Here is a 12,464-nt window from a genome sequence, read left to right as displayed (position 1 = left end):
GTTCCTGTATTGTAGCCTCGACCTCGCGCCGGATTTAAGGTAAGGTGAGTGAGAAGAAAGGATTAATTGAAAACCGTTGTGATTGCGAAACGACCACATCGCATGACTTGCAACGATAAATCAAGAGCGTTTTCCTTAAAAACGAGTTAGGTTGGTAAAGAAAGTTTCCAAATTGACACACCGGCCGTAACAATTTTGGAAGCAAACCACAAACCCGCTCTGAGGATAAATTTCTGCAGTAAAACCCCTTTCGAGTCATCAAAAAGTATACCAATAAACACCGGTTTCACGACGGGTGTGGCCACTATCATGGCATCGGCATCAACAAACCCATAAATATCTCTACAAACAAACCATTCGTCAAAAGTGTTCAAATCGACGGTAAAACACGGCTAGAGTGGCCATCGCACCCGCTACCCGAGCACGGTTTAGTGTTTGCAAACTTTTTCAAACATACATTCCTTCACGCTTGAAAGTGAGGCCAGGGGTCAAGTTTTTGCCATCATAAAATCACAGTTAATCAAGAGTGTGTTCTTTTTTCGTTCTGGCCTGTCTGTGTGTGTGTATCGTTTCGAGCCGCTTACGCGACGGGTTTGATTAATGAGAGGTGTAAAAAATTAATCTAAAACCCACCACACAAACACTCACGCAAAGCCGCCCCGGGTTGAAGCGCATCGAGATGATCGTTAAACTGTGAAGCGTGTCTGGTTGTCGGAGTTTAATACACCCGCTGACAGCTTCTCTATTCACGCGCAAAAGCTCACTGAAACTGACACGCTGGTGCCGGTCTCTTATCCGGGGCTTAGATTTGACACTCAAACAATTCCCCACCGCCGCCACATGTAAGCTGCACTTTCTCACGTGCATTTGCAACAACCCTTCCGCCTCACCATGGACACCGCCTCGTAGCGTGAGCGGTTCGATTCCGTTAATAGCGTTTGTTTATCCAGCCGTGCGATTTTATGCTACCCCTTGCTCTCTGCGTCGACACACACACATGAGTGCACACCGCTTTCACGAGCGCCGCACCGTACCCGGGCAACGAACGATGATAAAGGGGTTTCAGAGATTTAGAAGGCATGAATACACACGACCGTCTATCTCACCCGACGGTGCTGGTTATCAGCGCGCCAGGATACATTGCTACTCCCCCTCCCCCTCCCCGGCCGTACACAGGACGAGCTGAAACGAAGCGTACGGTTTGCGATGAATTTAATTGCTTTCGTAATTACATAAATGCACAAGCATCATTTGCATGCAGCTAAAGCCCTTGGGAGAAAGTGCGGCAAAGGGGTTTGGAAAGGGTTCAAAACACGAGACGTCGAAAGCTGGCTGGGCCAATTTAGCAGGATGTGGAAGCGAGTATCCACAATAATCCGTGCACGACGATAGAGCAGCAGATCCACCTTCCATAAGCGTTCCTCTTGGATGAGCGTTTACAATCTTTGTCTATGTTGTTTCGCTACGGTGCACTGTTATCCCTTCTTGAGCGTACCGGGACCGGTGAGTGCTGCCCAGGGCACCGGTGAAACCAGCGGAAAGACTCAAACAAACTTGAACGTTCCCTGTGGCATATGTTCGGGCCAGGTGCACAGGTTGCAACGGTGTGGCGGTCCTTTTCCCTGCCCCTGGCCGTTTAGAACGTTAGCTCCGCGAATTGACAAGACAAATGAAGTAAGCTGTTTACTGCTGGGTGTTGTCAGTGATCGTGTAGCTAAACGGTTTCATGAGCGAACGTCTCCCGCACGACGTGCTAGTTCGAGCAGGTGATAAACTAAAGCGATTATTAATCGAAACCTATCAACACGGGTCCTGTGTGGAAGGGTACACGTTCTTGATTTGTTTGGATTCAATTAAACAATCAACACTATTTCATCGTTACTTGAGATCAGTTAGTAAAGTAGAAGCTGTGATGATTCTCAACTAATGCGTGTCGACTAATAATGTTGTGCTTCTATTACAGTTTTTAAATGTCATATGTATTGGATAACTCGTGACCAATTTTTTGTTATACAAAAAGATCTACTTAAACTTGAGTACTACTTCCACTACAACTAGTCAACACGAATGCTTACACGACTTATCCAGACGCTCATATATAAGGAAGCTTCGCTATGCACGTCATTAGACGATAAATTTGCAATGACAGTCATAGCTGAAAATCCATCAATCTGCTTCCACATCACCCATCCGAACGGAATTTTAAGTGAAGCTCAGAACAGTAGCACAGCACATCAGACTGAAAGGAAAAGCTGCTAATAGCATTCTCGCGCTGATGCCCCAGCCCGTCTGTTCTTCGATTCTGTTTTTCTAAACGCACACTACGGCACGTACCACTGAGACATTTGCCGGCGCGCTGAATAAAGCACCCTTCAACCCGGCCAATAAGTTTCGAACGGTCTAGCTTTAGGCCATCCGTCCCTATTAGAAAACCTCATCTTTCTTCATTATAAAACATTAGCTTCATAAAATAAATCAAGCTGCAGTGGAGGTGCAGGTCGGGGGTCGATTTACTTTCCCTTGCCATTGGAGGATTTTATTTGTAAACTCGTTTGTGGCCGTTTGGAGAAAGCACAGAAAAGGCTCACCATGATTATAGCAAACGGGCGCCTTTTTCCTTCTCAACGGAAAGAGTAAAGGGCACCTCGAAATGGAAAGCTCATTGACGCCCTTCGTATACTTCCTCGTAAACAAATACTCGCACTATCGCGTTTCCTCGGATTTGTTTGTTCTCGTTTGGAGGACCGGTATTTTTTTGCGAATCGTATTTCACCTATGTAAAAAGGGTGTAAGGTCACCGTGTGGGTCGTTTGCAGATCGGCTGCCAGCAGATAGAAATCGTTAGCACTGAGAAAGAGAACCGGTTAATGCTAAGGTACACAGGCGAGCGACCGGGTAGACCACACGAATTATGAGGGTAGGTAGCAAATAGAGCTTCAAGCGCAAAGTGGACTGATGATCAAAAGCAAATCTCTAGGGGACATGATAAAACCGCAAAGAAGGATGAAAACAACACTCGCTCAAAAATCATTAAATTGCTGGAAAGAATGGATACATTCTACATTCGATTAAATTTACTTCGGCAACATAGAGAGAGAGAGAGAGAGAGAGAGAGAGAGAGAAAGAGAAAGAGAGATATTTTTTGTTCGCGAATAGCCATTGGAGATTTTTTACCCTTCTGTGAGCTTCCTGGAACTGATTCTGGAAATCTGACGGGTCGTAGCAAGAGCCGTCTTCCTTCTCCCTTTACGCTAGTGATTGGGTTTCGTTGATTTTCCAACCATTTCCCCGCTTCCTGTACAGCTTTTTCTTTCGGCTCATAAAATCCGATAATAACCTATCGAAATGAACAAAAGCCTTCCACTGCCTGGTAACCCTGGTGCCCTTCTATAAGCTCTAGCACGAGTCGTTTTTTAAGCCCTCATCAAATAGTCCCCTCGCCACGGTTCGGTGAAAAAATGGAGGAAGCTGATTCGCTTGTTGTTTCCACCTTTGGTACGAGCGAGGTGCGACGAAAATAAACGGATATCGATATTTAATGGCCGATATGAATCGGTTGGCGTTTAAACTGATTATTTCTTTTTATGATTACCATAGTTAAAGCGGGTTATAGAATGGAACCAGAGATTGACTGCACGCTCGATCCGACTCGGCGCCAGTGACGACGAACATGATGATGATGATGATGATGATGATGATGATGACAATGATGATGATGATGGTTTCTGCTACGACCGTTATTATGGGGCACCTTAGCATCCAGGTGCACATCAAACGTGGAGCTGAAAACCCGTTGTAAAGCTCGTAAATATTGCTATCGGCAAAATGATTACAAACCGATAACAAACATACAATTTGAGGCTGGCAGCAGTAACAAAAAAAAATCTGTCTGGGCAATTTTTATTCTTTGACAATAACACATTTTGATTACTTATTTATTGATTACGAGATACATGTTTGTTACCCTCAAAACGATTGAAATATGATCGTGCATAGGGTGATGAAGCTTATTGGTTTAACTTTCCATCAGAAAAATGTGCGAATTAGCTACATAGAGCAATAACCAAAGTGTTACGTTGTTATATAGGAGTACATCCAGGAAGTTTATTTTAAAACATACGCCAGCAGGAGTTATACTGGATTCCAAACTCTTCTTCTTCTTCTTTGGCTCAACAACCGATGTCGGTCAAGGCCTGCCTGTACCCACTTGTGGGCTTGGCTTTCAGTGACTAATTGATTCCCCCCCATAACAGGATAGTCAGTCCTACGTATGGCGGCGCGGTCTATTTGGGGATTGAACCCATGACGGGCATGTTGTTAAGTCGTACGAGTTGACGATTGTACTACGAGACCGGTTTAACTGGGTTCCAAACATTTAATGATCTTTCGATTTTGACCCATTCAATCGCAATTTATTGCCAATTTTTCGTCTATTTCCACACTTCATCAACGTTAAGATTATTTTCATTCGACAGCTCACATCAGTGTTTGAATCATCCACCAGGCGCCTCCACCTTGGTGACGTGTGAATCAAACGCTTCAAAACAACAAACTTTCTGATGCTATCGTGAAGCATAAGCTAGCAGACAAGATAAACAACTCTCAAAGGAAATCAAATATTCATTACATGTTGACGAACAGAATTTTCTAGAGAATCCAAAGATTCTCAAGCGATGTACGATGCGCTGTGTGATGAAATAGTGAACGTCGTGTCAAAAGTGATGCCTGAAATACAGCATTGATTGACACGATGGTTTTGAAGCAAGCAGGTGTTATTGATGTTTATATGTTGTGCTCAACCTTTTGATATCCATCCTGTCCATTTCATTTTAAAAAATCATCCAGATATCCTCCTGCATCAAGCTTAACTTTATCTACCTGCTGGGATGGTTGAATACATGGAGAAAAATATATTTTTGTTGACCAATTTCTTCACATCCATGCTCGTTATTTTGTATCCGTTCTACCTGAATATTTCTTGTCAATTTTGTGGAAAATAAAATTGCTACATATCTTCCCAGAACACCGGACCATGACAATTTCCTTCACCTTAACTAATGAGCGTGTACGCTGAAACTCAGCTTCGGGTTGGCGTGATGCGCAATCAAAGCATAGTAGTGTAGCATTATGCCCATTATCCTTATCATGCCATCCAACTCACGCGTCATGAGCATGGAGGAAAAGTAAAGTTCAATTATAGGATGCCAGGCGCTCGTAACAATGGTAACGGTGCAACACAATGCAATCGGAACAGACAGCAATTAAACATTACGTCCAAGCGAGACGACAGAAATGGAAACCCCTTTCTACTGGCAGCCCTCACCTGAACCATTTAGCACGTGTGCAAGAATGCTGTACCAAAGGGTTTGCTGCACTCGGATGGTAATGCCATCCTGGGCGAGGATCTTGAGTGCACCTTGCAAGTTAGCTGTCATCAGCACGTTTGCTCGTTCAGGCTCTCAGTTTGGCGTGGTTTGGCGAGGTGACCAGCCCACCTCTCCGTCACCTTCTTCGAGACACGGATGTTCCGTTGGACGTTGGAGGACTTTTTTTTACACTCTGCTTCTGCATCGTTCACCACGTTGCAGCATCACGTACGTTTGATTTGCTTTTGCAGAATCGCTTGAGCATTCGAGCGTGGTTATGTGGCTCTATCGCATACGAAGGCATCGCAACAAATTACACCATCACCATGATGGTATGGCCTTTGGCCAACTCTTCCCCTCCCGGGACCACATCTAGCTAGAGCGCTCATGTTGCTAGATTCTGGCGCAACTGGTGCTTTCCTGTGTCGGATTCGACTAGCGAACAAAAACAGCGTAATCGGGTACATCCTGTGGTGTTTTAACAAGTGAAGCCGCCGTCTATCCTTTGTCACAGACGAAACTGATGTCGTTCCATTCCTCCGGCCCATGCACGCATCCTTGCTGCATACGTAAAAGACCGACAAACGATTCGCATTCACACATATACGGTAACGGTTTGGACCGAACTGCATTCGGTCCGCCCATATTCAGGGGCGAAAGTAATTCATCGCTGCTTTACCTCGCAGTTGTCTTTTCACATACGTTATTCTTTTGGATGTAGTGTGAAGCAGTGCAGCCCAACACACACAGACCGTTAGTGTGTGCATGTTGCAGCGACCGATAGAAAAGTGTGCATTTTTTGTACCGGTTCGGGAACAATTGTAATGAATGGTTGAGCTACAGGAAATATGCATATTTCCTCTTTGGATCGAAAAAGCTACAAGGTTTTTAGAATGGAAATTTTACACTCAATGATTGGTATGTACAAGTTAATACATCTCATTCAGTAGAATTTATTCAGTACAAATTCAAAGAACTTTAAATGTTATAAGAGATGTTTTAAAAATTTAAAAAGAAAGGTCAAGAAGACCTTGATTCTTTAATGATTTATTTGAATGTATGATAAATATTGTAACGTATCAAAATTGAACTATTGTCGCTTTCCTTCTCTTTAACATTTTTTCTTCTGATTTTTTACGTTATGATGTTATTCAATTGTCGCTCAATTATACATAGAAGGAATATGAATGATTAGATAAAATATGTAGAAAGGATTATATTTAAACAGCCTGAACTCTTCGAGATTAATATTTCTAATTGATATTATGTAGATTAAAATTGCATTTTTGTGTTTGTATTCTAATAGTACATTAACTTAAGATCAATTAATAGCATTGAGTTTTAAAACATAAACCAGACTTTTCTCCATTCGCATTTTTTGTGTATATTCAGTATTTACGACACAGTTGTTAAGTTTCATCGTTGGTAGCTAAAAAGGAAATACAAAAATCCGATGCCGATTTGTTCATCTATTCCTTGCATAGTAAAAGCCCAATTCCTCGAAATTGTCCTACCATTCGGCATAAATAACGCGATTCCTACCGTGCCGGAAACGGAAGCCTCTCGTTTCCGGGTGTATCGGTAGCAATATCTCTCGACGTTCAAAAAAGGTTTCAATGTTTTGCTTCCTTTTTACATTTCTGTTCGATCTACTTCGCGGGCACAGTCAGCACGATTCATGTTGATATTGAATACTCGAAACGAACCAAAAATCACCTTAGGTGCTTTGAAGCATCCTTATTCAGTAAATCAGTTTAGCAGCTATACCTATACGATAAAAGATATGCTGCAGCGTTGGGAATTGGCAGGAAGTTAAATCAATGATCAATGTGATCAAATTCGGATAGAAAAATAATAATGCCAACGAGACAGTAAGGTTTAAATTTTACACTCGAATATCTTTCAAGTTTCAGCGGACAATATGCTCTTTACGACATGTAAATTTAGTAACTGCGGGAGTTTTAGTTACCAAAATACTTGTTGACTATGTTGTTTGGTTAATTAACTTAGAATGCAGGCATCAGTGCAATTTATTTTCATTGTAGCACCAGCAGGAAATATATGGTTGCAGTTGTTTAGTCGACAATGAGACACTATACATCCAAAATAATTATCTTATTCCCACTGTGCAGCCTCCGATGAAATATACCAATGCATGCTTGGGAAGAAGCTATTGCCTAGCAAAAACCATCAGTGCGTTGCGAATCGCTTAGCGCCACCAAATCTGTTGTCACCTCCCGGGCGCTTTGAAATAAAACCTGCAAAACGGAAGAAGCGACACGCCCAGCACACGTACCCAGTAATTCAATTCGCTGCAAAACGATGCTTAAATTGGATCACCGCAGAGTCAATGGAAGTGGGAAAGAATGGAAAAGGATTCACTTTCTTCAATCCCGGTCTGTCGGGAACAGCAAGATTTAGTGAGGTTGTTTTTTTTTATATTCCACACAGCTATTCTCCATGCCATTGCGGGATAAATGATGCTCTTGGTGGTTGCCAACATTCCGTGTCTTGTTCCATGATATTGAGAATACTTTTTGCAAGCCGGATATTCTGTGCCGAATCGCTTGTTTATGTGATTCATCCCAAGCATGTGCTTGGCAAGGGTTTCGTAAGCGGGTGGAGTTTTCAAATAGTGAAATGCTTTAAATAGTGATTATTTCTTTGTTTGTAAATCTAGGTGTAAAAATATAACAGAAAAAGGTCTTATTTTACCTTAATGTCAAAAGGCGATTTTACGTAAGGAGATTGATGCTTACGATGTAAATACGATTGGTTCAGGGTTTATATGTAAAATAAATCTGTATAGAAGGTAAAAATAATTATTTTTTTTACCAACTGAAGTTGTTGATACTTCAAAACCGGTATCAACGATTTTCTATGTATATGTACTCTTAAACCGTGACTTCATTTGTTGCTGTACCTGCAAGTAAATCGAAATAAGTATTATTTTTGGTGTGTATACACATCACACCATTGTACTGATAGGACTTCTCTCAATAGAAACCGTTTCTTTACAAACGTTGTCAATACCATACAAACAGACCGCACACGTTTGCCACGAACGGTCGGTTTAACAGCAAATCTAAACGATGTTAACCAATTGTCATACGATCCGACTCTGCCGTACGGTTTATCCTCTTAATCCATTTAATCCAAAGTGGAAATATATGAAAAGCTGCACCACTAAACGATCCATTCATATCTGAATGTTTCTTTATCCATTCACATGGGCTGTATTTATCCTAGAAAAAAAGAATACATAATTCAATGCAACACATACCATGCTTCGTGCGTCATCACCCATGGTCCTGGTTGTTTGGACATGATTTTTTTCCATATGCAGAGGCATTTTTTGGCATAATGTTCAAAGCATCGATTGACTTTCTCCTACCTCATACGAATGTATCTACATTCTGTACATGCCCTCCTCGATCGCTCTGTCTGGTCATTGGACGCGTCATCGTCACCATCAGCCCGTGATTATCATTTATTGAATTTGATTCGGACAAATTGTGCCTCACATAATCAATCAATCAGAGCAGCACAACAAAGCAAAAGCGCCAAGCTTCCATCGCCGACCCCCGTGCGCTGTTGCTGAAATGCTTCATTTAGTCGTGCTGTTCAGTGCTCGAACAGTTCGAATACATCCTGCAGGGAGCACAGCGGTGAAGATATGATTGGTCCTGCTGGAGCTACCGGCAGACGGCAAATTCGACTATCGAATGGAGGAAATCAATTTGTAAACGTCACAATAAATCCCATCGCATCAATAAACGAGAGCATGCTTGAATGCATCCGTTTTGGGGACTGTTTGTCACTGGTGGGAATTGCCTCCCATTACCCGTCATAACGTGAACTGGAGGCAACATGTTTACAACATTAAAAAACCTTGTAAACGGGTGACTTTTTGATAAAAGACTTGCACCGTTACCTAGATGCACTTTGAAGTCTATTACAAAAATACACTATAGATATATTACATATTCAAAACACGCATAAGCAGCACTAATAAGTGAGCACTATTTTAAAAAATAAACTTCATTACCGTTGTCAGTTTGGTATTGATCAGCAAACTATTGGTTTGCCGTGTTAAGGAGGAAAGGAGCGGTAAGGCAACGAGCCATACCAATGTGTACAGACCACACGCGGTCGTTCCCACGTTCCCATGCATGCCAATTGTTTAACCAGCGCACGCTGCATATGTGCAGAAGTTTATCCTACTAAAATATTGTGGAATGCTACAAAACTGAACCGAAAAAATACTGACATTGAACATGATTGGAAAGTATGCGGCTGTAGTTCATTAGGGTAAATCAGTGCATGAAACGAGATGGTATAACGTTTGATCTCATATTATTTTTTTATTCAGGAGGGACGGCTTTGACGTATTGCTTACTCATATTATTTAATTTTATTACTTATTTGCTGTTCCAACCGCTGCTCAATGTCCAATTAAATTTAGCTGCAATTCTTACCATTGATTATGTTTCGCTGCTAATTATGTGATGAACTTATTAATTTCATAGTTCACATTTATCTAAACAATGGTTATTTATCGTTTATGGGTCATGTTCGTACAATTAACGTACAATTTGATGCAATATTTGCTCAGTACTCCAATTTATTCCGTTATCAAATATTTGTTTTCCAAATAAATCATATTCCTATCATGCCATGTTGTTGTTGATGATGTTGTGAAAGTTTTCAGTCCTTTTGTTTGCGTTATTGTGCCTTTGGATATTGAACCGTTGGCAGCTAGTGGTGGGGTGAAATGATTTATGAAGATGCAAATTTCAATCCAAAAAAACAGAAGATAGTAAATGTGTTTATATATATTCGAAAAAAGAGGTACACTACGCATACTATTTTTTTTTCTTCCCTTTAATATAAGCATTTGAGCTAACTACAAAAAAATTTATCGTAAAAGAGAAAACAACATGTTTGGGTCCTTTAGATTGTTGATACTATGTATAAAAAAATCTTTCTTGTTGAAAAGCAAAATGTTTGAAATATTTCAGAATGCGCTTCTTGTACACTGAAATCTTTTTTGTTTGTACGAAAGTTTTACTTCGTTTTACTTTTATTCCGTACGTTCAATGTTTTTATATCAACCACATTGCAATAACCTCTCTTGCTCTTTTCACATCCTGGATCATCATCAATAAACTATCATTTGCATCCGGTTGCTGATGACACACGCACTACAAATTGTAATGTAATGACATGAGCAAACCACAAAATTACCCAGAAACAATCCAGAGACAGGACATGTCCAATTAGTGTTACACCATGTCAACAGCAGGGACCACATTATTTATCATTGTTCTGTGTAATCTGACAAATTGATAAATGATTTCCCTATTCAAAAGCCATCTAAAGCTCAGCAGAAGCTATCCTAGGACTTCACTTATGTTTTGTACCGTCGTCACTTTAAAGTTGCTGTGCAAGAAACTCTTAGCCAGATGCCTTGGGGAATAATGCATTAATTCCTAACAATACAGCCTGAATGGTCATTGTGTTTGCTTCGTGGAGTACGAAAGTGCTCATACAAGTGACACACCAAGTAACGTTAGTAAATCTTTCGCCTTCCTCGCATGTGCACAAGAGCTCGCTGCTGGAAAAGATACCGATAAGTCCAAACAAACAATGTTTCCTATGTAACAGAAGGATAAAACATATCTATTTTTCCAAAATTGCATATCAACACAATCTGAACGAAGACGAATTGAAGAATGAAAAAGAGCCATAAATCAATCACTGCAAAACCGTACGGTTGAAATCAAAAACCAAACAATGTCAAAAAGAAATTGCATTACTTTGAAATATTCTTTGCTACCGGATCACCCACTGCCATTGGCATTCATACGAAACAATTTCAATATGCCTATGCGTTGCTTATAGGGCCGTGTTTTCGGATTGTTTTCACGGATTGCGTTTGCTCACTTGATGGAATAGTTTCCTGTTCTCCATTGCTCATAAGTTTTAAGTACCTGTACAAGAACCCGTGTGCTGTAAGCGCAAGAAGGCACGCGTACCTATAGCAATAGTACGATTGCTCAACAATGGCATTGCACCATAACATTGGTAGCTGACCGAAACACGTGATGGCTTGTGCTAAAAGTTTCACTCTTTCATGTTGATGAGGAACGCAAAACAGAGACCTTTACAGGTGCTAACTCTAGCTCAAATGTTTCGTAGTAATTGGTGTTTGTTTCCAAATTTGTGCAACTTTGTCCGTCTCGTAGCAATGGGGCCGGAGTTGCAATCTGAAAACAAACACATTTACACTTCAACGAGAAAACCATGCTTGAGGCTAAAGTACGAATGTAGCAAAAATGTGCAAACATTAAGCGGAGCAGCAAAGCAATTCAATAACAATTTATTTCATTCTTTACTTTGTTGAAAATGATCATGTTCCCTTATCTTTGCTACATTTGATGAGCCCCAATAACTTCAAGTATGGGATAACTTTTGTCACAAGCCATGCGTTTGATCGATGAAAGATAAAGCGCATTCATTTCCTCCATACAAGGCAAGACATATGCTGTTAACGCGTCAGTTAGATGGTAGTGAAACACACCCTTAGAAAATGGCCATTTGAAATTCCTAGCACTGAATCAAACGTATTGAATTAAAATCTTACGATTTCATTCGCCAAACGGTAGGGAAACTTACTCATGTAGTTTTCAATACCCATTGTTAGAGAGCCTATAGCCTACAACTATTAACAACCTTCCATTATTTACAAGCACTCAAACGTTTATATTATCGTTATTATTGGTGGTTATTGGTAAAATTGGACTTTTGCTCATTTGCTTTGAACTTAATACCAAATCTAATACAATCAGTGCGTAGTGAAATGGTCAAAACAAAGCTATGAGACATTCATAGGGAAGTGTGTTGCCAAACGCTCTATTCATACCATTGCATGTCACAAACGAAACTAACAATTCGACATGTAAATTTAATCAAAAGTAGCATTCGAAGCAGAAACTAACATAAAACTAACCACCAGTAGAAGACGTTAGTAAACACACTGAATCAAATGGGAGTGAAAAATAAATCAAATAAATTGAACTTAACAAATGCAAGCAA

The sequence above is a fragment of the Anopheles arabiensis genome, chromosome 2, assembly GCF_016920715.1.
Source record: "Anopheles arabiensis isolate DONGOLA chromosome 2, AaraD3, whole genome shotgun sequence".
NCBI classification, from domain to species: Eukaryota; Metazoa; Arthropoda; class Insecta; order Diptera; family Culicidae; genus Anopheles; species Anopheles arabiensis.
This window is presented reverse-complemented; position numbering follows the sequence as displayed.